The sequence below is a fragment of the Thamnophis sirtalis genome, unplaced genomic scaffold (genome assembly GCF_051295495.1).
Source record: "Thamnophis sirtalis isolate CommonGarterSnake01/CBP01778 unplaced genomic scaffold, rThaSir2_p1.2 scaffold_5, whole genome shotgun sequence".
Taxonomy (NCBI): domain Eukaryota; kingdom Metazoa; phylum Chordata; class Lepidosauria; order Squamata; family Natricidae; genus Thamnophis; species Thamnophis sirtalis.
This window is the reverse complement of record NW_028261385.1, coordinates 101,614,467-101,640,354: the sequence shown is the minus strand read 5'-3', so window position 1 is coordinate 101,640,354 and position 25,888 is coordinate 101,614,467. Positions and strand designations below refer to the sequence as shown.

At 42.1% G+C, this 25,888-nt stretch overlaps 1 protein-coding gene across 1 annotated transcript in view; it reads left to right on the top strand.

Annotated features, from left to right (window-relative positions):
* Positions 1 to 12,362: 12,362 nt before the first annotated feature.
* FRMPD1 (FERM and PDZ domain containing 1) overlaps positions 12,363 to 25,888 on the top strand; it is a 67,955-nt gene continuing 54,429 nt past the window's right edge. Inside the window, exon 1 of the mRNA XM_087716315.1 lies at positions 12,363 to 12,523. The gene's annotated coding sequence lies outside the window, so the exon portion shown is untranslated. The remainder of the gene's footprint in view (positions 12,524 to 25,888) is intronic.

Here is a 25,888-nt window from a genome sequence, read left to right as displayed (position 1 = left end):
GAACTGAAGAATCTTTCAAATATAATCACTGGAAACACCTCATTAATTGCTAGAATGTCTATCTTATTCTAGGCATTTTCTGTGGCTAGAATTGGGGCACATTACATTTTTCAAACAAGGAGCCACACTTGACTTAATTAGCCATAATTTGTCTTTGTTATCTAGAGTAATAAATTATATCTAGCATTGAAGTTGCAAAGACTATCAATTTCTCTTGTTTTCTACCATCTTAGAGTTGTATGTACTATAATGGGATAAGAGAAACATGAGCTGAATTTCTATTTTCAGAAATCGTGATTTTATAGACATTTGTCTACTTCTTTCTAACAGGATTGGACAAGCTGTTTTGCAATGTATCTCAACTTTTTTTGAACATTATAAGATCGAGTTTGGAAGTCTAAAAGCTGTCCACCATATCATCTAAAAATATAAACATTGCAAAAATGACCATGTTTTTCTCTATCAAGTTTTGCAGTGATTTTGTTCAATTGGTGTAATAAAGCTATTGCTATTATGGATTTTAATTTTTTTCCTTCGACATACCTACACTATTTTTATACTTTATATTTTTATTTTTGATATCTTTACTAATGTTCTGTATAAGTAAAAATTGCAGTTCAGTCAATCTAAATGCCTCCTAAGTGGTTTTATTTTAAATTAACCTAATTCTATTTTTTATTGACCTTCAAATAGTTTCTTTTACTATTAATGCTTTTCTTTCACAGTTTTCAAAATCCTTTTCTAAATTTTTCTGAGCTTCAACAAGAAGAGCAACAGAGAAATAGAATGATGATTATGATTGCCAAATTCCATAAAGAATTCAAGTTATTTTCTCCAGAATAATTATTTGTGAATTGCGTGCAGGGAGATGTTATCCTATATCAACTGAGAAGAATAGAAGCAAATGTTGAAGAGAAGAGAAAGAATGAGAGGTGCAAGTGGCTGTAGACATACTTGCTGAAGAGCATGGATTATTTGGGAAATATGAAACATTTCAATCTTTTGTTGTGTTTCCTGTCTAGATATCTTTTCTGATCATTTTATCTCTATCCAGTATCTTTCCAGGACAGGTACCTGTTACCCTAACCTTCCTTTTTTTTCCCCTCTTCCTTTTTGTTGTTTCTACTGGAAGCAGGGAGGGAATAATCTGTACATGCAGATGCAGGATCAATTATTTTTATAAATAGAAATAATGCTTTTACAGTGAAGAAATATTAATCCTTGATTATTTCGTTATTTTATTTTGGAGTGCCTTGTCCTGATATTTTCTGAAATATAGCTTTTTACTGATGAATATGCATACATATTGATAAAACACAACATTTTCCACCTGCATGTATTACTTAGGGAAAGAAAAGTTCCCAGGACTGGATTCGGAGAACCAGCAGGTCTGTCTGGGTTGACAAAGCAATCAGTGTGCTGAATTTCTATCAGTGTGTTGCTCCTCTTTCCTATAGAGCAGGGGTGTCAAACTCACATCATCATGTCCTCGTCACGTGATGTATCAGGACTTTTTTTCCCATTTGCTAATCCAGGCAAGGGCATGGCTAGCACATGATGCACCCGGCCCATGGGCCAGGCTTTGACACTCCTGCTATAGAGGTTGTGCTGTCTTAAATTCTAATTCAATTTATTATAATCAAGAATCAACTTTTAAATTAAAAGTCATCTTCCTTTCAGAAAAAAACGTACATTTTTTCATAGATATTTTTGGGACAATTTAAAATTTATTCTTTGTCCTCTTAAGATAGGTTACATGTTAATTATGGTGCGCAGATAGCTAGATAACTAGGTGGTATCTAGATAGCAGTGGTGGAATTCAGCCAGTTCGCACCTATTTGGGAGAACCAGTTCTTAACTTTCTAAGAGGTTCAGAGAACCAGTTGTTGGAAGAAATCTTCTTTTGGTTTTTTTCCGCTTTACAGGGCTAATCCTGTAAGGAAGGCAGGAAGGAAACATTCTGGTGTTGTTTCTATCTTAATCTTTATTGCCCTGCTTACAGAAACTGCCTCTCCTTATTACATTGTAACAGCTAAGGCAAAGTGCCTATTGACCTGAGTAATGTTGAATTGGCCACGCCCACATGGTCAAATGACCACTAAGCCACGCCTACCCACCTGGTCATTAGGACAGAGAACAGGTTGTTAAATTATTTGAATCCCACCACTGCTAGATAGCTAGATAAAGATAGATATAGACAGACAGACAGAACTTCCTTTAGGTCAGTCCAAACTCAGTTGCTTGGACAAATTATGCAGGGTTTTTGGCAAGGTTTTCAGAAATAACTTGCCCTTACCTTATTTCTAGTGCTGAGAGAGAAAGATTGGCCCCAAGTCACCCAGCTGTGCTTAAGACAGGATTACAACCCAGGTATCCCAGTTTCTAGATGCCTTTAACCACTGCAACCAATTGTCTCTCAGAATTTATTATAACACCTGCAAAACTGACATCCTTATAGACTGGAAGAACTGAAACGAGACAGAGTGGTATGAAATAATGCAAAGGTGTTCTTATCATTTTATTTGTTATTGCTTGGGAAATGTGTTTTTAAAAGTATGCCTTACAGATGTAGAAGTACTGTTAAAAGCTGAGATTTTATTTGAATTATTGTGTTTTAAAATACTGTGACTCTATACAAGTAGTCCTTGACTTACAACAGTTCGTTTAAAAACTTGTTTTTTTGTTTGCTCCATTTGATTTCTGCTACCAATGCAAAAGTAGTCAAATCATTACTTGTTAGCATTTAAATATTTTACATTTTGGAAGCACTGCAAGACAAAGAACTGATTAATAGGGTGCTGCCAAGAAGACTAATAGATCCCAGGTGAATCATAAACATTCAGGTCTTTCAACTTGTACACCTAGTGATCCTGCTGACATTCTGATTGATATGGCCGTTGGATAGATGATTGAGTTGTGGGTTGTTCTCAGGAACTGTATTTCTGAGAGAAACTGAACTGTCTAGAGCAATAAAAGCTTAAGTAGAAAGAGGAATCTTGTGGGGGAATCTTATTCCAGATGACAAGTATTGTTACAAAGAAGCTGTACTTCAAGGGAACTTCAAGAAAATTTTGTTTCATTGAAGGAATCCAGAGTACACCAACCTTTCCAGATTGTATCAACCAGGCAGATATTTTGGGAGCCAGGCAGTCTCTTATGTAATCAGACCCTAGGTCATGTACAACTTATATAAGTAATGACCAATACTTTGAATCACACCCAAAAGCCACTGGAGCTCACAAAGTAGAGGTATTACATAGGCATAGCAAAGTATGCTCATTATTGCCCACTGATGGTAATTCAGTTTTCCTGAGAAAGTATATTTAGGGAGCAGGTTATTTATTTTATGTAATATTTCTCCTTCATTTTACCATCATTGCCAGCAAGATGTCCTCCAAGACAATTGTTTCATAAGGTAGATTCACTGTTATATTCACTGGATATCAGAATTGTGAGGAGAAGCCCTCTACAAGCCACGAGGATGAGTTTGCAAAATGGCATATATCCGTTCTCACCTGAAGACAGATTCTGGATCAACTGCTCCTGTTTTGAAGGATGGCTAGTGTTATTATTTCTTACCAGCTTTATTTAATCATGCCAGCCTAGATGTGAATAAATTACTTGCTGAAACCTGGTAAGAATTGTTAGGAGAAGATGACTGAGTCATGTGCCGGAGATTAGAAATGCTTCTTTACCAGAGAGTTGTGTAAATAAATAGGACATCATAGAAGCCTGTTTCACTGAGAATACAAAATGTTCTTCACTTTGTTTAAAATAAGGTTCCTCATCCAGACTTTCTGGAATAATGAACTATGTTTTAATTCAATCTTTCATTGAGGATGCTAATTATCTGGATCCTCCTCAGTCTGGTTTCTAAGACAATACAATAATGGTAGTGCTTGCTGGGATCTGGCAAGTGTTACTAGGAGAAACGCTCTGCTGGATGCCATTACGCTTTTATTTTCCTGCAGCATCTGGACAATATGGAATCTTGGAGGTAACCTCATCTGTGGTGGATCTTGCTTGGTGTAGCTAAAAGTTCCTAGGCAGGTTCTGGGAAAGTATTTCTCAGCCCACCTACTAATGGATTCCAGCAATAAACAAAATACTAGGAAAAATGTTCCTAACTGTATGGATCAACGGAGAATGGAGCAATCTGCCCTGGAAGATGATATGTTTCTTTTACTGAAGAGGTAGAATGCGCACTAACAATGGGGTTTTTTTGTATCAACAAGAGGTTGGACAAAGTGATATTTGATTATCTTTTCTGAGTCCTATATTTCCATAAATGAAGCTATTTTTCAGGCACGATGCATCCTCTTAACATTCTATGAAACTGCAAATTGTTTGACCATTCAGGTTGTGAAGTTTAGGTTTAGGTTTATTGGATTTATATGCTGCCTTTCTCCCAAGGACTCAGGACGGCATACAACATAAAAGAAAACACCAGTGACGTGCGGTGAGCTTCATGGCCGGTGAGGCAAGCCCCGCCGAAGCCCCAGCAACGCGTCCGCCTTAGAGCGGGACCAGGACCTGCTCTATGGTGGACGGTGCCAGGATGCGGCGGCAGGGCTCTAAAGTGGTGGCAGGGCCCGGGTAGCAGGACTTTAAAGTCCCGGCGCCGTTGGCCATAGAGCGGGACCCAGTCCCAGTCTATGGCGGACGGCGCCGGGACACGGCAGCAGGGCTTTAAAGGGCTCTCCCCTCCCCAGCCAGCCAGCCCACCCAGCCCATTCCTCCCACCACCACCGCTGTGTCCAACAGGCCAGGCGTCTTGCATTTATGGCAGACATAAACGCGAGACGCCTGGCCTATTGGGACACAGCGGCGAGAATGTTCCTGCTGCTGCTGTGCTCTGCCGCCTCGCCCCCCCCGCCTCCTCTGACCCCACCACTGTGAAGAAAGAAACACGCACACACACGCACAAATTTCTCACAATAAAAAATTACAAATTAAATTGCAATAATTTTGAATCCCCCCCCCCTCCCTCCGTCCAATCCACATACCTTTTCCAGCTGTGGAAACTCTTTCAACTCTCCTCTTGTCCGCCCACCATGATGAAATTGTAAAAAATTAAATAAAAAAGCAACAGGCATGATTTGCTGCTCCCAGATCAGGAGGCGGGAGAATCACGTGCCTCCTTTGCATAAGGAACTTTTTGCCTTTTAACACTTGCTTAACTCCGAGCAAGGGTTAAAAGGCGAAAAATTCCTTATGCAAAGGAAGCCGATAGTTCTCTCGCCTCCCCCTACAGTTAGCACTAAGCAGACTCAGAGTCACTGTGACTGTGGAGTCTGACAGCAACTACCTTATCCTTTTTAATTATTTTTAAAATTCTTTTCTTTTCCTCATGACACTGGTGAGGCCCCGCCTCCCCTGCCTTCCTGACTGCAAGACCCTGGAAAACATATTACAAAAATTAAAAGCGACATTAAATAAAGTATCCAAAAAAACCCAATTGATATTTACAATAAAAATTTAAAACTTAAATTAAAATTAACCACCAAATTAATCCTATATTTTATTCTATTCAGGCCAGGCTGGCTTGCTGGAAAAGCCAACTATTTAGGGTGCGTTGGAAGGACCGGAGGTCAGGGATTAAGCAAAGCTCCAGGGGCAGCTCATTCCAGAGGGAAGGCGCTCCCACAGAGAAGGCTCTCCCCCTGGGGGTCTCTAGCCGACACTGTCTGGCCAACGGCACCCTGAGGAGGCCAACTCTGGGATCGCACTGGACTGTGGAAGGCTATTGGTGGCAGTAGGTGGTCTCGCAGGTACCCTTGACATAAGCCATGGAGTGCTTTAAACATCATAATTAGTACCTTGAATTGCACCCGGAAGACAACCGGCAACCAGTGCAGGCAGCCTAAAAGGGGTGTAACATGGGAGCACCTAGGTACCACCATGATAACCTGTGCGGCCGCATTCTGGAAACCTCCAGGTGCTCTTCAAAGGCAGCCTCATGTAGAGAACATTCCAGTAGTTCAGGCGAGAAAGGACAAGGGCATGAGTGACTGTGCACAGAGCATCCCGATCCAGAAAGGGGCGCAACTGATGTATCAGGCAAACCTGGTAAAAGGCCCCCCTGGTCATGGCCGTCAGGTGTTCTTCTAAACTAAGCCACGTATCCAGGAGACTCCCAGATTGCGGGCCCTCTCTGAGGGGAGTAAAGTTTCTCCTCCTATCATTAAAGATGGAACAAGATGCACAAATCGGGATGATGGAAACCACAGCCACTCAGTCTTGGAGGGATTGAGCTTGAGCCTGTTCTTCCCCATCCAGATCCGCACAGCCTCCAGGCATCAGGACATCACTTCGGGGGCATCATTTGGGTGGTTTGGGATAGAGATGAAAAGTTGGGTATCATCAGCATATTGATGATACCGTACCCCAAAACCATGGATTATCTCAGCCAGCGGTTTCATATATATGTTGAACAGGAGGGGTGAGAGAACCGACTCCTGGGGGCACCCCACAAGTAACACGCCTCGGGGTCGATCCCTGTCCTCCCGTCAACACAAACTGCAACCAATCCGACAGGTAGGAGGACAACCACCACAAAACGATGCCCCCCACTCCCAACCCCCTGAGTCGTTGCAGTAGGATAATCCTGTCCATGCCCTCGGGGGTCACAGGGTCAAACTAATCCCAGATAGTCTCCACAAGATTCATCCCCGTCGACTCGCCCAAATCTACCCAGTCAGAGTCCAAGCCTGTCAGAATCTGAGCGATTTTATCCTGCAGATACTGAACAAATTCTTCAGCCCTACCCTGCAGGGGGTCTTCCCCAGTTCCTTGGTTAAGTAAGGAGCGGGTCACCCTAAACAGAGTGGCTGGGCAGTTATCTGCGGACGTGATAAGACCGGAAAAATGTTGCTTTTTTGCCGCTTTTATCGCCACTAAGTAGGATTTAATATGAATTCTTACTAGTGTTCGATCAGATTTGGACTGGCTGGCCCTCCAACCACTCTCTAGGCATCTTTTTTGGCGTTTCATCTCCTGGAGCTCCTCGGTAAACCAGGGAGATATCCGGGATCAACACCAGGTCAGAGGCCACAAAGGCACAACACGGTCCAAGGCCCCAGTGGCCGCCCTATCCCAGGCTTCCACTAGGGCTTCAGTCGAGCTCTGAGTAAGGGATTCAGGAAAAGTCCCAAGCTCCATCAGGTACCTTTCGGGGTCCATCAGGCGCCTGCGGCGGAACCATCTAGTTGGTTCCACCTCCCTGCGGTGAAGGGTAGCAGTATGGAAGTCAAGCCTGATGAAGAAATGATCAGACAAGGGTTGGAGAGAAATATCCCCTAAATCTAGATCATTCATCCACTGCCTAGAGATGAAAATCAGGTCGAGTTAGGTCCATAGGCGTCATGGAAGCCATGAACTCCCGAGCTGACTCAGATGTCTCCCCAATGGAAGGCAGATTGAAATCCCCCAGGATCATAAGTCTGGGGAAATCGACCACCAATCCGGCTAACACATCCAGCAGCTCTGGCAGGGCCGATGAAACGTAGCAGGGAGACAGGTACGTAACAAAAAGGCCCACCTGAACTCCAAGGCCCCATTTCACAAAAAGGGACTCACACCCACCTATCTGAGGCACAGTGACCTCCTGAGGTCCGAGACTTTCCATAATAACTACCACCACAACCATCCCCGCCCCTACCCTGGGCTCTCAGCTGGTGAAACGCCCAGATGCCTGGTGGGCATAATTCACTAAGGGGAACACCCCCCTCATGGCCCAACCAGGTCTCCATAATGCATGCCAGGTCTGCTCTACCTTCCTGTATGAGGTCATAAATCAGGGGAGCCTTATGTACCACAGACCTGGTGTTAAGCGACACCAGCCGGAGACCAGGGTCCTATAATTCCAAGCACCCGGGGGTGCGAGAAGGGCGATGAGGGTCGGAACTTGTGATCGCTCTTAAACAGTGAACCCCGCATCCCCCGAACATAATTTGGCCCTTGTCCCCCACTATATCTGCCTCTCCCACAAACATTAGAGATGGTAAACCCCCCAATGGAATGGCTTAATGTCTCCCCCGGAGTCCCAACTGTTTCCAGCACTCCGGACCCATGCCCATTAGTTAGCTCTGCCCTGTGCTCTGGCAGACTCCCCCCCCCCAAGTCTGTATGAGCCATCCAGATCAACCCCCCCCTTAAAATTTGATTTTAAAACCCCTGTAAGAAACCCCTAAGAAGCCTCTTCTTCACATGCCACCTCTCGGGATCCCAACATCCATCATTAAGGAAGCCTCTTGATAGGCAAGAAGACCATCCCTGGGAAAGGGGGAGTTCCCAAAGGGAGTAAAGTTCTGTCGCAGTATAACATAGAGGAGAGTGTGGCATCAATCAAATGGGATGACATCACAGGGAAATGGAACGGGGAGATGACATGTCCATGAGGGGGGGCAGCTGACAGTGTTCAAGGGGATAGCGGGAAGCTTATGTCCATCATAGCAATAGTCGGTGTTAAGGACAATATGTAGGGGTAACGGCCAGATGTCAAAATTGCAGCAGATGATAAATTGTGAGGTGGTGAAGCGGCCAGTGATGGCGGCAAACGACAGTGGCGCCAGCAGCGGCTGCTCCAACAACTCCAACAACTAAGCTCCGTCCATGCCAGCCGCACTCATATCCGTCGCCAGGGCCACACTCCATTGACCCAGTCCATAGTGTCACAAGGGGAGGGGCCAAATGGCACAGTACGGTGGCCCAGGCAATGGTGGTGATACCAGAGGGGGCCACAACAAAGGACAACTTCCCACACCAACTGTACCCACGCCAACTACTGAAGCCATCTTCTGCTGGCATCAATATCCATGCCAACTGCCTCGGCCACTCCCCGCTGATCCAGCCTATCACATCCATAAGCAAGGTGGCGGGGGAGCAACCGGGATAACACCACGGCGTGGGGAGCAGCAGTGGCAGAAACCCCAGACAGGGCGTCCCGCCGCCGCCAACCACACCCATGCCGGCAGCTGCAGACGCTCTCCATTCTCCATTCACCACCAACCACCCTGTTTCACTCACGACGTTCCGGCTACAAGGCAGGAAATTGCAGCTCAAGGGTACCCCTGAGGTCCCAGGAAGTTCTCATAGCTGGACCTGGAGCCAACCATGGAATAGGGTACCCCCTGCAAGCCCCGAGAAGGACAATCATCTCCCCGAAGCTCTCCTCGCGACAGGACACCATCTTGGGCATGCTCAGACCGAGGAGTTAAAGAAATTCTGCGTCTGCACAAATGTTAGCAACCGGTTCACTGGAAATGTGAGTGTGTGCCTTCCTCGCTTTCACATGGCTTCAAACACACAGCAAAAGCAAATGAAGTGTGGCAATCAGCTGGGCTTCGTGGGTGGGGAACAAGGTCAGAGAGTGAGATAAATAGGACATGCTAGTGCTGGGCCGTTTGGGGGAGGGGGGCAGCTAGTGGTTAGAACTACTAGTTCACCTGAACCAGCAGCAGCCCACCACTACATCGAGCGGTATGAGAGCCAGTTTCATGTAGGTGTTAAGATACAGATAGTCCTCAATTTACAGCACTTTAATGACTGCTCGAAGTTACAATAGTACTGAAACAAAGTGTCTTATGACCATTTTTCACACTTATGATTGTTGTAGCATCCCCATGGTCATGTGATTTACATTTGAGCGCTTGACAGCTGACTCACATTTATGATGGTTGCAGTGATTATCTATGTATGTTTTAAGTACCCAAAGACTATATTAAAAATCTGTTTATTATTGTTTCCGAGTACAAGATACAGAATAAAGGCCTCAAAGTTATAGGAAGGCAGATTGTGTTTGAAAGTTATGAAAAACTTCCTAACAACAACAATAACAAAAGTTTCATTAAGGAATTGATTACTCAGAAAGTGATGACTGATGAGTTCCTCTGAGCTATATGCACAAAGAAGCTAAACGTATCTGCTGCCTGCCAAGGAAACTTTAATTTGGATTTCTGCACCAAGCATGGGATTGGATTCAGTGGATAAAATTATTTTTTTTAATTATATGATTAGTCCTGTGGCCCAAGACTAATGCTGGATTTTGGAATTTTTGGAACAAATGCATTTTGGAATCCCTATGAAAGCAAGACAATTTTTACCCATGAGCATTAGCAGTTGTCATCCAAGCCTAGGGAAATTCTATTAATGTGAATGTGATGTGTAGACTACAATCTTAGGAATATTTATTTAAAAATAAAGTTCCTGTTGGTTCATGGAACCTATTCCCTATTAATACATTCAGGGCAACATTCCTAAATTATGCATGGTGATGATTACTTACATCTTGTAGTCAAGATGCAAGTAAGATAGAGGGACATATACCTTATTGTTCTGATGGCACAGTGTTAGATTTCAGTATTGAAGGCTCAAGGTTGACTCAGCCTTCCATCCTTCTGAGATTGGTAAAATGAGGAGCCAGATTGTTGGGGACAATATGCTGACTTTGTAAACCACTTAGAGAGGAATGTAAAGCACTACGAAGCAGTATATAAGTCTAAATGGTATTGCTATTTGGTGTCAAGAGCGTGAAAAAAATCAAGAAATGATAAAACACACCTAGAAATGCAAGTGAAATATGCAAGAAAGCGCTCCTATTGTCAGTGCCAGTAGGTAGACCAGACCAGAAAAACAACTCTACAGAAAGACCACAATGACACTTTATTGAAATAGGCTATACCAACAGAATCTTGCAAGTCTGCTGGGAATGTACCTCCCCTGTTATACCTCAGTGAATCAGGGAGGCATTTGCCCGAGTCTCTAATGAATGCTATCTTGCTTCTCCTGGACTTAAGGAATGTTTCATTCTGTTTGCCCTAGGTAACAGTTGTTGCATACTTCTGTCAAGATCATGGCTTTCTATTATCGTTGACTTGGAAAGCAGATTGAAATAGAAGATAAGAGATCTGAGTAACAAGGATCTGAATAACCCTAACAAAGTGGAAGTTTAAATGAAGTAGTAACCTGAAGATGGATGGAATGCTTATAGACTACACAAACATTGTCCCCTCTCCCTTGCGTCCTTCAGAATATGTTCAAGTTGCCTCAAATGCCTAGGCTACAAGATCTGGGCTGCAATAATCCTGATGACCACTTGGTAGCATCCAAGAGATAAGAGTTCTTCATCTTGCTTTGTTTATTTAATGATAATTTAGGTTTCTGTACTAACTGGATGCATCCTAAGTCAAACCTGTCATTTACAATCTAGTTCAACGTTTTTCAACTTTAGGATGTGTGGACTGCAACTCCCAGAATTCCTCAGCCGACACATATTGCCAAGGTTGAAAAAGAAAGATCTAATCTTAGCTCTTGGACTGCAAGGGGATCAGACCGGTCAGTCCTAGAGGAGATCAACCCTGGCTGCTCTTTAGAAGGCCAGATCCTAAAGATGAAAGTCAAAATACTTTGGCCACCTAATGAGAAGGAAGGGCTCACTGGAGAAGAGCCTAATGCTGGGAAAGGTTGAGGGCAAAAGAAGAAGGGGATGACAGAGAATGAGGCGGCTGGATGGAGTCACTGAAGCAGTAGGTGTGAGCTTAAATTGACTTTGTGGGATGGTAGAGGACAGGAAGGCCTGGAGGAACATTGTCCATGGGGTTGCGATGTGTAGGACATGACTTCACAACTAACAGCAAAGTCATGGATCTGACATTCAGCATCCACAGTTCAGAGGTCTAACCTCAGTCCATCTGGAGCACACTAGCAATAGGAGGCTACCTAAAGTAGTTGCAACAAAGCCAGCTCAAAGTTGCTCAATTAAATATTATTTTAATTATAGAATCACCCTTCTGCAGTAACCTGTGCTCTTTGATGTTTTCTTATACACAACTGTGTTAATAATCATAATTAAGGTTTTTACATTACAGGGACATGCTATTCTACTGACTATTATAAGGAACATTGGGAGAATAACTTTGCGAATTTCAAACATATAAATTAATAATTCCATAGGAAGAAAAATTTAATGATTTCGTCCTTGGGTCTTTTTTTTTAAACCCGTTAAGTTGCTGCTCTAATATGCTGAATTGACTCCATCACCAGCCGCTGTCGTATTACTCCGTCAAGAAAGGCAAGCTTAATTCCTGGACGGAGTCAAAAGATAACTCCTCGTGACGTTTGCAGAAAACACCGCCGCGTCTGTACCCCATACATGGTGTTAGGGCGGAGCTTCGAAGCACATGGGGCGTGGCTTCCAGCTAGGGTTGCGTTCAAGCCCCGCCTTTTGCCGATGAACGACAACACGGGCGAAAAAGCAAGGGGAGGAGGAGGGGCAAGCCAGAGGCTCTGACAAGCGAAGCAAGGGGCGGGGTTATTCTAGAATTAACGCCGCCTCTTTCAGCGCTCGGCCGGCACCTGCTATTACTGCTGCTGCTGCTGCTGCTGAGGCAGAGGCAGAGGCAGAGGCTCTACTCGCGCCGCCGCTGCGCAAGCAGAAAGGACACCTCGGGTACCGTAATTCCCGCTCGGTTCCGCGAGCGCGCAAGGAGAAACAAAGTTCGCTTCTGGGGAAAAGAGCCGGCAGGTAAGCGCGCTGGGTTCGACGAGTCTCTCAGCTGGAGCTTGGATTCGCACGGAAAGCTTCGCTCTGAAGGGGGCTTATACGAAGGTAAAGGCGCCTAGGGCTAAAACTCAACCCGCTGCCTTATTTGCAAATCCGAAGCGAGCGGGGCGGGAGGCATCTCTCGGGTCTCCCGAAGGAGAGGCGAGCGCCGCGCGCAGCCTTGACTCCTGGAAGCTCCTGGTTGACGCTCGCTCCGCTTCTGGCCACCGCTGAGCGGGCGGCTGGAGGTCAGGTTGGTAAGAGCCGGAGGAAGGTGACAAGGTCTCCCCCAACTCCCACCCCCCACCCCCCAGTCTTCGTCCCTCAATGTGAATTGGAACCATCGTATGTTCTGTTCAAAGTTTTGTACTCCGGTGTAATCCTGCCTTGCCCTGGGAGCAGGTCCCGTTTGCTTCGTCCCTCAATGTGGATTGAAACAATCGCATCTTCTTCCAAAAGTGCTTCCCCCCCCCCCCCCAAGAGGCAACTAGACTTTCTGGTTTTAAGATCTTTCGCTTCTCATCTAAGAAGCTTCTTCAGTTCTGACTGGATGGTGAGGAATGACAACCATTTAATAATACTTTATTTGTCAGTGCACAACATATGTATCATGATTTGGATGACTGAGAATCTCCATAGACCATCATATTGTCTGTTCAAAGTTTTGTAAGTCCAGCATCATGCCTTGCCAGGGATCAGATCCAGTTTCCTCGGAAAAGTAATGCTATTAGCTCATACATGTACTGATAAAAATGTCAGTCAGCTGGTGCATGGGTCTTTCCATATAGGCAGGTTTTTTTTAGGTGGTGGTGGAGATTAGGTCAGGTGAGGTCCATAGTTTTTATAGTTTATGGAGATGCTCAGTCAAAGCTGAAGCTGAAGAAGCTTCTTGGATGAGAAGTGAAAAGTCGGTCAAAGAAAAACCAGAAAGTCCAGTTGCGTCTTAGAAAAAAAGCACCTTTAGTTTGTATGTTTTAACTGTATATGTAACTGTAAGCTGTCCAGGGTTACTTTATGGTAAGATGGATGGCCAACATTTTTTTAAAATAAATAAATGAAATAAATGTAAATAAATAATAAATAGTCCTGACCCCCTTTTTGCAGGGAAAAATCTTTCCCCACTACAAGGGCTGTGGTTGAGTAACTTGATGAAATGTGTGGCTCAGTTTTTATGAGCAGACAGACACAGAGCTTCCCTTCTAAGAAGGAAAGATGATAAACATTAAGTGGCTTCCTTCTTTCTGAGCCACTTGACTAGGGTGATGTGACATGCATCTCTCTACTCAGCTTAGAGTTTGGTAGACCTTGCAATTTGCCTACCTTTGAATGGGTGGTAAATCCAGTTCATATAAACGCTCATGGTCACTTCTCATTCCCTCTTTGAGTTTTTTTGAAGGTGTAAGTACAGTATATCACATCACTGGTTCACGTAAGTCTTATTTTTCCTGTGCCTGGCTTCTCCAACTCAGTTTAACTTCAGTCTTCCCATTGACAGTCAGGGTGATTCGGTGGTTAGGATGTTAGATATGGAGTAGGGTATCTAGATTTTTTTGGCCGCCCTTAGCTACCGAAGTTCACTGGGTGATCTTGGCCCAGTTAGTTTTTCTAACTGGACCAATTTTGGACTGTTTTGGGGGGCAAAAGTATACCAGCTTGAGCTCCTGAATGAATGTGGGACATAAATTGAATATATTCCTTGTCAAAGTTAACTTCTAACTCAGACATCTCAAAAGGATCCTCTCCTCTTTTTGAAAACCAAAGCATTTGAATAGGGCAACAACTTTACTGTGTCAACTTCTGTATTAGGAAGCATTTTATCCCCAAAAGCTTGAATAATTCCTTCTGTTCTGGTATTCTAGAAGATCATTAAAATTCTCCCAGTCCAACCAGCTTTGGCTCCTGTTATCTGCTGAGAATGCCCATTCTTACATTTACAGAATTATTTTATGTTGCTTTATGATGTTTGTTTCTGTCTTATTTCTCTTTTGTTGTACAACTTCCCTGAGTCAGAAGATTAATATAATTAACACTTATAGTCGAATAAATAAAATCCCTATCCCAATCACTATCTTGATTGGCAGCAACATTTTGCTAGAATTTCCAAAAAGATTTCTCCGCCCCAAGCTGCAGAAATCAGGGGATTTTATTTTTTGATTTCTGTCCCCATTCTTTTTGATGAATTAATTATTAATTAATTAATTAGTTTCTTGGAGTGTGTTGATAAACAGAAGGGCAATAAACTTACTTGTGAAGTGAAGATTAAGCGAAATTGTACCAATTTCAATCTCCCTTTGATCCGCTGATCAAAAATGAATTCTGCCTCCTTTTGTGAACCTTCACATTCTGACCTCCAATCTTGCACTTTGCCAGAATAGAAATCCATGTGCAGAGTTGACCATACAGTACTGTACTTTTGTTGTGTCAGCCTGCCAACTGGGAATCATAACATCAAATATTTAAAAGCTATGATTATCCTTTCTTAAAGAAGCATACATCAGCCACTGCTCTATTTTTTTAGTTCAGATGTTTAGTAATAGCCGGATTTAATATCCTGCCTTTTATTTAATTAGAGATGTTATGAAGGGAGGTATATAAGCAGCCATTGGACCATTGTGTCATTCATACAAGACTGGGGTCAGGAAGAGCACACTTTTGGTTTTGTAACACTGCCAATGTGAATTTGAGCCCTGGTTCTAAATGTTTATAAGTTTTCTCTCCACCCCCTCTCCGTCACCCCCCCCCCCTAATATATTTCTACACCAGCAACTTGACATGCAGAAACTTAACATATGAAGCTTTCTCTGCCATGGCTATAAAGTGTTTTGGCAAGAGCTTTTTCACTTGCTTAATTCCCCCATGTCATTATTGCTATCAAGGAGCTAGGAACAGAGTTAAGCATAGTATCTTTTTCAAGAAGCAGCACATTTCCACTTCCTGAATCCTAGTAATTTGCCATAAAAAAGACTTCATTTGATCACGATTGTTCTTGCCATGTTCTCGGTCACAGCAATAGCAATAGCAGTTAGACTTATATACCGCTTCATAGGGCTTTCAGCCCTCTCTAAGCGGTTTACAGAGTCATCATATTGCCCCCAACAACAATCCGGGTCCTCATTTTACCCACCTCGGAAGGATGGAAGGCTGAGTCAACCCTGAGCCGGTGAGATTTGAACAGCCGAACTGCAGAACTGCAGTCAGCTGAAGTAGCCTGCAGTGCTGCATTTAACCACTGTGCCACCTCGGCTCCTAATGATGGAAAGAATAAATATTGTTGGATTTGTAATGAGCAGTAATGAGAAAGGGTGTGGGATTATTTTCATACTGAAAGCAGCCCATTTTGCGCATAATGATAATACCCCATTCGCCTAATGACTCTTGTAATATAGCCTTATGATGCTGGAGAAATCTGAATCTCTCTAAATCAGGAATGTAGATAAGCAAGGTTGCCCTTCCCCCTTGGCACAGATGATCCCCAGAAGCTTAAGTCCCTTCCGTTTGCGGATGTACCTTCCTCTCTCGGGGACTGCAGCAACAATGAGTTGAAAAGCTATCACCGTTTGCATTTCACAAATACAAGTTCCCCAGTGACTGAGTTCAGACATCGTTCTAGGCTACAATTTGCTGAACCACAATTTTCTTTCATAGCCACTCTTGGCTGAGCTCCCTCTTCATGCTAAGCCACAAATCATAATTCACAAATTATATTAGCTGCATTGAAACAATATGCAGCACAAAACACACACATACCATTGTTTGGCTTACCACAGTCCTGTGACTCTCATCCCACCCACATGTACAGATTCAGTTCTCAGTAAGCCATCCGTGCCTGCTGCTGTAAACCAGGGAATGAAGCACCCAATGGCTCTCTTTCTGCTTGAGTCCTAAAATGACATGATTAAACTAAGATTTCTGAGGTTCTGGCTTGTTGATAACATTCAAGGAAGTTGATGCTACTAGACCTTTGAATCATACTCTATGGAACCTGCAGATAGGTTGAATGAAAGGTTGTGGGAAATGAGAATGTCTAGTCTAACGGAGAAAAGGACGAGGAGTGACATGATGATAGTAGTCTTCCAATATTAGAGAAGTTGTCTCAGAAAGGAAGGGGGTCAACCTATTCTCCAAAACAGATGAGGGCAAGATAAGAGGTAATTGATAGAAGCTTAACAAAGACAGATCCAACTTAGAATTAAGGAGAAATTTCCTGTCAGTTAAGACAATCAGTGAAATAGTTGTCCTCTGGAAGTTGTGAGTGCTCCATCACCGGAAATTTTTAAGAAGAGATTGGACAGCGATTTGCCTGGAATAATATAGGGTCTCCTGCTTGAGCAGAAGGTTGGACTAGAAGACCTCCGAGATCACTTTCAATTCTGTTATTCTGTACTCTGCAACATCTGTGTTGGGTGACAGTATGCTTCTGGTTACAGTACAGTATGCTGATGGTTAGCAATCAATATGACTTGAGGCTCCAAATAGCTTGGGGATCAACTATGATACTCTTCTGCCACTCCCTAAAATTATAAGAAGGAAACCTTATTTCTGGGTTGGGATGATACATCCTAGAAAAAAGATGGTTTTAGAAGTTGGGTCCAATCATATAATGCCTCACCAATTTAAATATTCTTCTTTTCCACTTTCTTGCTATTTCTCATTGGTTGTTGATGTCCATTTTATTCCTACAAACTTTTGTTGAAGTCCATATTATGCCCACAGGATTTGGTTCACTCTGTCACATTGGCTGATTGTTCTATATTGTTCTTATGAGTTTATAATTTTAAAGCTATACTAGCCGGGGCTTTGTACATGAAAGGAAAGGTATATGTGGCTCAAGGACTAATTATAGGGTCATTGACTGGGTGCTAAGGAATGTGAGTGTTTCCTGAAATGACTCTTACTAGGCAGTTTGCCAAAAGCTCTCTGGTTTTTTTCCCAGAATACTTAAAGGGCTATAAAATAAAGCTATTCATTTCATTAAAGATGAAACTGGACGTATATCTTTTCTTGAATAAGAGTATCAAATAATGATGCTTAGAAACAACATCTGGTATGTCTCCTACAGACCATCAGTTGGTGCATCGGATAGTAGCAGTATTTTAAATTTACTGATGGAGAAGAGGGTTCCAATGAAGAAACTTGGAAATTTCTTATCTTTCTGAACAAAGTTAGAATCAAACTGCAAAAGAGAATCCTTATTCTCACATAGTGAATGCAGCCAAGCTAGTATTTGAGTTCTAGTTTCTCAAACTTGGGTACTATGGTGTTTCTGTCTATAAAATATGCACACACACTCATAAACATTCACAAATTGCTGAATAGAATTTTATCAATCAAAGTTTCCCAGAAAATAGAAGGCTTGATAGACACTTATACAAATTCTTTTCCTCCCTCCCTCCCTCCCTCCCTTCCTTCCTTCCTTCCTTCCTTCCTCCCTCCCTCCCTCCCTCCCTCTTTCCCTCCCCATATTTTTACCTGGAAGATTGCTACAATGATAACACTAATTCATTTCATCATGAGACTTTTAAGGAAGAATAAATTTAGAGATAGTGAGGGATTTGAGTAGAGTTTGAATTAAGGATCTTTATAAGATCTCTCCATCTTTATGTAAGTTCCTCAACTGCACCAACATTGCTTTATGATGAAATAAGGGCAATTAAGGTAAGCCAAAAAAGCAGATTGATCTTTATTTACTGTTATAATCAGTTGAACATCTCCCTCATTTATCCTAACCACCAAGAGTGCTTTGGCTGAAAGATGATGAACAATATAACAATAGTTTTATTTCAAGAAATATTGATCAAAGTTATGTTTTTGTCAAGGGCGGCATTAACTGGATGAAATATTCTTTGTGGCTTACCTCTGTGTTGGTTTCAATTTTCAAAGCAAATGTATAAGCCTGTATATGTCACAATATTTTCAGCAAATTGGATCTTAGAGAAACTTGTTTCCAGTTCTTATATCACTGTCTTATTAGCGAGTTCATTTCCTTATCTGCTGATGAATTAACTAAAGCTTTACTTGATTAATCAGGGGGCCACTGTTAATAGGTAGAGCAAGGAGTGTGTTAAATGTTTAACAATTAGTTCTGCTTACTTCCATTGCTACCTGTATACTGTGTCACTAGCTGCCAAACCCAGTTGATCAGCGCGCTAAGCACTATGGTTCAGTTCTCAACCAGTTCTCAAAATTTCAGAAAAATCTAATAATTGACCTCATAAACTGGTATGAGCCTGCTCAAGCACACCACTAAGTAGGCCTATACATTTTTTAAAAGCTCTTTTTACTTTTCTGAACTGTTGAAATACAAAATGCAAAAAGAAAATGACTAACAAAATTACCAATGTTTGTCCTGAGAAGCATTTTTTTCATCATCACCATTACAATAATAATAATTGTCTGCTGCTTCCTTAAATATTTGAAGAATACATCTGTCTGTATGGTTTTGGGGTTTTTTTGTTGCAAAATTACACTTCCCTTTGAACCAGTTCTATCAGTCTAAGTGTTGCTCATAAGTAAGACTAATTCATAGCTTACAACTATGTTTCAGTTTCAACACCAAAATATATAGGAAGCTCTATCCAGTCTGGATGAACCTGGTTCTGTGCTTTTAATACCAGCTCCAGACAACACGCTGTTCAGATTGACATGAAATGTTTTATGTTTTTAATGAAAAAAATGCACCAATAAAACATATATTCAAAAAAAATGGACTAACTGAAGGAAACACTGATCACAGTAGGATTTTAAAACATCCAGTTTGATCTGCACATGTAGATAAACTCTTTTTACAATGGTAGCATGCAGTATTTTAATACTATGAAAGCTGTATATAATGTGAAATGGAAATTGTAACTGAATGTAATAAATATATATGAAGATTAAAAAAAACCCAGCTCCATGTGAGAAATTTCTCAGAGGAAGGAGTGCAATTCAAGATATTGGAGGAACACCACATTCGAAACAACAACAGAAAAAAAGAATTGACATCCAAATCTGCTGAATGTTTCTTACAGCTATTAAAGGACAGGGCACCCTGCCTAATGTCAGATTTGATAGCCTTAATGCAATCGGTAATTACTCCAGGTGCAATTTCTTCCCATTTGCTTAGCTTTCTCCCTATGTGCCTTCCAGATTGTCCATAGTTGCTGTCCATTTTTTTTGAGGAGAGCTGAGGGAGAAAAGGAGAAAGCACTGATAAATACATTCAATCCTACTCATTTTCTAGTAAAAAGGACTTGATAGGCTTATTTCAGATTCTTCCATTATCTGGTCTTTCTGCATTAAGAAGCTGCTTTCAGGACACCTAACTTGATGTATCGATGGAAACCAAGAATTAGATCTGGTTCAAGTAGAAGACTTCGACTTCTCCTATCAGTTTCTGTGAAAGTAACAGACTTGGAAAATTGGTGGACTGAGATCTGGCCATTTTTACTTTGTAGGAGAAGGTACACATTAGGACACTAATCCAGATCAAGCTCCTAAACTCTCAGGTGGGCTGCTAGACAGCATCTTTCATGGCAGGCATAATTTTCAACTGTAGAAGTCTTGATTGAAAGAAAATTCTGATTGAATGCCTATAGTTTTCTTTTTCTTCAATCTTTTTCACACATTTTTTTCTTTTTCAGGAAAAACGTGTCTAATATATATTGGTTTGATCCTATTACACATGCATTTTAAATGTCTTATGAATCATTTGTGAAGCTTCCCATTCTGCTTATTCTTTGTTATTATCACTCAGCAATTTTCTTTTTCCTGTTTATACCTTCCCACACCCAGCCCAATTTGTGCTCAAGGAACTTCCCTCCTTCCTTGTCTTACATGGTAGCTTGTATAATCAGTTCTGCCATAAACTGAGATCCTATGACTCTAGGTGAGCAGTTTTACAATCTGCAACAGTCTCTTTGGTTCCTGTCTCTTGCCTGATGTCCATCCCATCCCTTTGAACTTATTTCAGTGAGATTCCTCTATGATGGAGCTGCCATGGATAGGAAACTACGGTCGCCGGCACAATATTTAATTTAAAACTTCTGGCTGGGCTTTTCAACATCTGGGTGGAGTTGAGTAGGTAGAACCTTTTCATGACCATTCACCAGGTCCCATGGCTTTCTACCATTATCCACACATAGGAGCTCCTGATTTGTCCTGCAGCATGATGGGCAGCATATACATTTAATAAATAAATAGCATAATAAATGAATAGCATAATAAATAGAAAGAAAGAAAGAGAAAGAAAGAAAGAAAGAAAGAAAGAAAGAAAGTTGTATTGTCTGTCTCTTGCCTGTCTGTCTCACACATCTCTGATTCAAGGGGTTGTCCTTGTTTGACCATATTGATTCTTGACCAGTGACCCAAGACCAGCGATGATTTAAGGACTTCCAAATGACCAATTTCTCTCTGCTAACAAGAAATAGATGGGATTGAAAGAAAAGGGCTGTAGCACTTCATGCGAAAAGCAGAAGGAAATGGGGGAGGGGGGATCTGCTTGGTTGTTACCAATAACCAAGGAGTCACTTTACACAGAATTTCTTTTTAAAAAATCGGATATTTCTGTCCATATGTGGCAACTTGATAGGATAAATGTTTGCTGCAGAACTAAGAATGCACCTGTTCACTGGTGACATGAAAAAACAAGAGGCAGCTGACATGATTCATATCCATGCAAAAAGATAGATTTACAATCTGATATTTTTTTAAAACTTAAAAAGTAAAGTCTTCTGTGAGTCAACCTTTGTTCTGGATGGCATGTTCATTTCATTTTCTTGGTGGCAATAGGGTTCCTATTGCCTTCTTCCAAGTACTAATTAAGCCCACATTCACAGGAACCTATTTATATTTCAGTTTCTGACTTTCAAGTGTCTACACCTTGAAGAGGTTCAGACCAGTGGTGGGATTCAAATTTTTTTACTACAGTTCTGTGGGCGTGGCTTGGTGGGCATGGCATGGCCTGGTGGGCGTGGCAGGGGAAGGATACTGTAAAATCTCCATTCCCTCCCCATTCCAGGGGATGGTTACTGCAAAATCCCCATTCCCTCCCGATCAGCTGGGACTCGGGAGGCAGAGAATAGATGGTGGAGGGGCCAGTCAGAGTTGGCATTTACCAGTTCTTAGAACTACTCAAAATTTCCACTACCAGTTCTCCAGAAATGGTCAGAACCTGTTGAGTACTACTTCTGGTTCAGACATACTTCATTTATCTGCAGCAACATGTGTAATTTAGCTTTACTTTGACACCCTGTCTAAGAAATAAGTATCTTTGTAATATTTGGCCATACTGTACTATGGGCCGTGACTAGAAAGCTGTAGGATCTCCGCATGTGATGTAAGTCCTAGGCATCTGAGTCTGTACCTTTGACTGGTCAACAGACAGTTTGTTCTCTTCCTTGCTACTACAGGTAGTCGTCAACTTACAACAATTCATTTAGTGACCATTCAAAGTTATAGTGGCACTGAAAAAAAGTGTCATGACCATTTTTTCACACTTATGACCATTGCAGCATCCCTATGGTCACGTGATTTACATTTGTATGCTTGACAACTGGCTCATATTTACAATAGCTGCAGTGTGCGGGGGTCATGTGATCATCTTTTGCGACCTCCTGACAAACCAAGTCGATGGGGAAGCCAGATTCACTAAGTTACTAATTTAACAATTGCAGTGATTCACGAATGTGGCAAGAAAAGTCGTAAAATGGGGCAAAACTCAGTTAACAAATTTCTCATTTAGCAGCATAAATTCTGGGCTCAATTGTGGTCATAAATCGAGGACTACTTGTACTAAAATGTCAAGACAGCAAGGATACTTGATTTAAAAAAAAACTTCCACTGTGGTCAGTACAGCCCTTAGTATTCTTGATGGGGGCCAATTAAGTCCTTGTTATATCCAGCAGACAGTCTGGCTACTAAGGCTGGATTGGGGAAGGAGTAGATATAGGGGAAATTCATGCCAAGCCTGGGACAACAATCCCTTTGTGTTCTTTTTCAACCCACTTTCATTTGCCAGGAATTGTGCATTGCTTGGAATGTTTGCAAACTCACTGCAGGAGACCTTTGCAGGACAGGCAGTGTTAAGACTAATCACAGTATGGCTCAAAAAAATCAATGAATTAAATGATCTCCAACATTGGTATGAATCAAGTTATTAGTTTCAGACAGATTGTTGTTCCAATGTATTTACAGCTACTTGATACACAAGTTAAATTGAGGAGACGTTCTGTGCCCACCAGATTGTCAGACAAAAATCTTGCAGAATTGCTGTGGGTTGAGTGACCCAGTTAACCAGCTACACCCAAGAACAACAACCTTTATTATGAAGCACTTCATTTTTTTTCATGTTCAACCTTTTGGGCAACAATCCTCCCCAGCTTCATCTAAGCCAATGATGGCAAACCTTTTAGACACCGAGTGCCCAAACCGTGCATGCGCACACGCCCAAACTGAAAGGTGCGCATGTGAACGCATGCATGCACAGACATGTAAGAAAGTGCCCATGGCACAGACATGCACACACACACGTGTGGACATGCGCACATGCACAGCAGAAACCCAAAGTTTAGCTGGCAGGCAGGAAATGGGCCATTGCAACACTGGCAGCCTGGCAAAAGGTAAGATTATTTTTCGTTCATGAGCTTCTGTTTCATCATTTGCAGGGAAGCAGAAGCTCATGAAAGAAACGCCATGGAGATCTCACCTGGGGCAACGTTGCACGTGTCAGCAGAGAGGGCTATGCATGCCACCTCTGGCATGCATACCATACGTTTGCCATCATAGATCTAAGCCTTCTGGATGTATACGCAGCATAGATTATTTTCCTTCTCACTGAAGTCTCAACTCCCAAAATACAGCCTCCAAAAGCTTGTTTTACCTTCTTTGTAGAGTACAGGTAGTCCTCAACTTACAATAGTTCATTTAGTGACCGTTCAAAGTTACAATGGTACTGACTGCTTTTCACACTTACGACCGTTGCAGCATCCCCATGGTCACATGACCAAAATTCAAATGCTTGGCAACTGGTTCATATGTATGACAGTTGCTATATGGTCATGTGATCACCTTTTGTGACCTTCAGATAAGCAAAGTCAGAATGGGGGAAGCCAGATCAACAACTTCGTTATTAATTTAACAACTGCGATAACTCACTTAACAGCTGTGACAAGGTTGTAGAATGGGGTAAAATTCACTTAACAAATATCTCTTAACAACATAGATTTTGGGCTCAATTGTGGTCATAAGTCAAGAACTATCTGTATAAGTCTTATTCTGAACTCCCCATTCAGAAGAATTAATCAAATATAAAAATTTTAAAACTATACTTTATGGACCTGGGGCACAGCTATACAGTATACTAAGCTGCAGCCCCCTGGTTGCTAGTAGATTTCAATACATTCCTTACCAGAGGTGGTATTCAGCTAGTTCTGACCAGTTCTGGAGAACCAGTAGAGGAAATTTTGGGTAGTTCGGAGAACTGGTAAATGCAACCTCTTGCTGGCCACGCCTCCATCTATTCTTTGCCTCCCAAGACCCAGATGATCTGGAGGGAATTGAGATTTTGCAGTATCCTTTCCCCTGCCACGCCCACCAGCCACACCCACAGAAGCAATAGTAAAAATTGTTCCTTACCCCAACATTTCAATAACAATTTTGCAAATTTTAGAGTTAGAAACTCATTTTTCAAGCTGTATCCTATAGTTGTGCTCTGTCCTGTGGCTTCTGATGCCATTTCATTGCTGTGGCAGACACAAAATCCATGTTGGGTCCCAGAGTGGTTTAAATTTTCTTGTGTTGGCTGCAGTTATAAACAATGGATGGGTGGATAGAGAACAGAAAGACATGTCTATTTGCTCTTTTCCCAGATTCCCTTCCTGAGAAACTGCCATCTCTCTCACACTTCACATCAGTATATTTTTAGAACCAGGAACCCTTAAAAAGGCCAGCCTATTGATTTCCATCCATCCTAGCCCTCACGTACCAGCTTTTCCGTTTTAGAATTATATTCTGGTCTTCTTGGTAACATGACCTCAGCATCAATATTCCTATTATCTCCCATGCTTGTGTTCTGAAATAAACCAGATCCCTGCAGGGCCTTTGGCCACAACCAAAACATGTCTGGCGTTTTAGTTTTTCACAGGATTGTCAGCAATAACACGCTGTTGCTGTTCGGTTTGTACATCATAAAGATTGCTAGGAACAGAAGGTCGGCAAAGAGGCCCCTTCTAGAGAGTTTTAGCTTTTACTTTTTAAGACTTTCAGTCTTAAGACTTTCAGTCCTGTAGCTCTTGATTTATATAATGGATGGAAGATACAAACCATTGTCAGCCTAATTGCTGCACAAGACATAAATAAGCTTCTGCTTTGTTCTATGAGAAGAAAGGCATGTTGGTGATCCCTAGATTCTGAGCCAGGGAGCCTTCAGTGTTTGTTTTTTTTTAGCTATATTAAAGTTTTTAGAACCATTTCTATTTTTTTTTAAATTTTATTTTGTGCACTAATAGAGTTGGGCAGCTTGCCCTGGCTATGAAGCAACTGGGCCTTTTTTTCTGGAATCACACATCTGTTCTCAGCTGCAATGCAATCTGGGGAAAAACCCTGTTTTGTTTAAGGAGTTGAGCCGACAATGTGCTAAAAGCACATGTCTGCATTTGTTGCAAGCATTTTTACCCTATGGATCCAAGTAACTGAAAAGCTGTTTGTTCGTTAGATTTATATCTAGTTTTTCATTCAGGAGCTTCCTCCTTCCTTCCCTCCCTCTCTCCCTCCTTCCCTTCTGCTATTTCCCCCCCTATAACAACAATCCTATGAGATAAGTTGGACTGAGAAAGAGTGTCTGGCCTAAAGTAAACTTCCATGGGTGGGACCAAGGTCTCCCTAATTGTAGCCTACTCTCCTCACCACTACACTACACTGGTTATCTAATTTAATCTATTAAATAAAGCATATAAGCAAATATTATCCTCGTGTCTCTCGCCAGAAAATTCGCTATTACAAATGAGGTGAACAAAGTGTGTGGTGAGTGGTTAAGGGCCCAAGCTAGAAAACAGGAGACCATGAGTTCAAATCTCACTGTAGCCATGAAAGCCGGCTGGATGACTTATGCCAATCACCAAGGGACGGTGAATTCTAGTCCTGCCTTAAATGTGAAAGCCAACTGGGTGACTTTGGGACAATCACCAGGAGACAGTGAGTTCTAGTCCCACCTTATCCCCGAAAGCTGTCTGGGTGCTCTGGTCACTCCTTATATTATATACTTACAAGCTACATTTATCTGCTTCCATGTAAAGCTTGTGTAGATTCACATTAAGACCAGTGCTGCAGTGTTAAGAAATAATATACAGACACAATGGAGTTATCAGACAT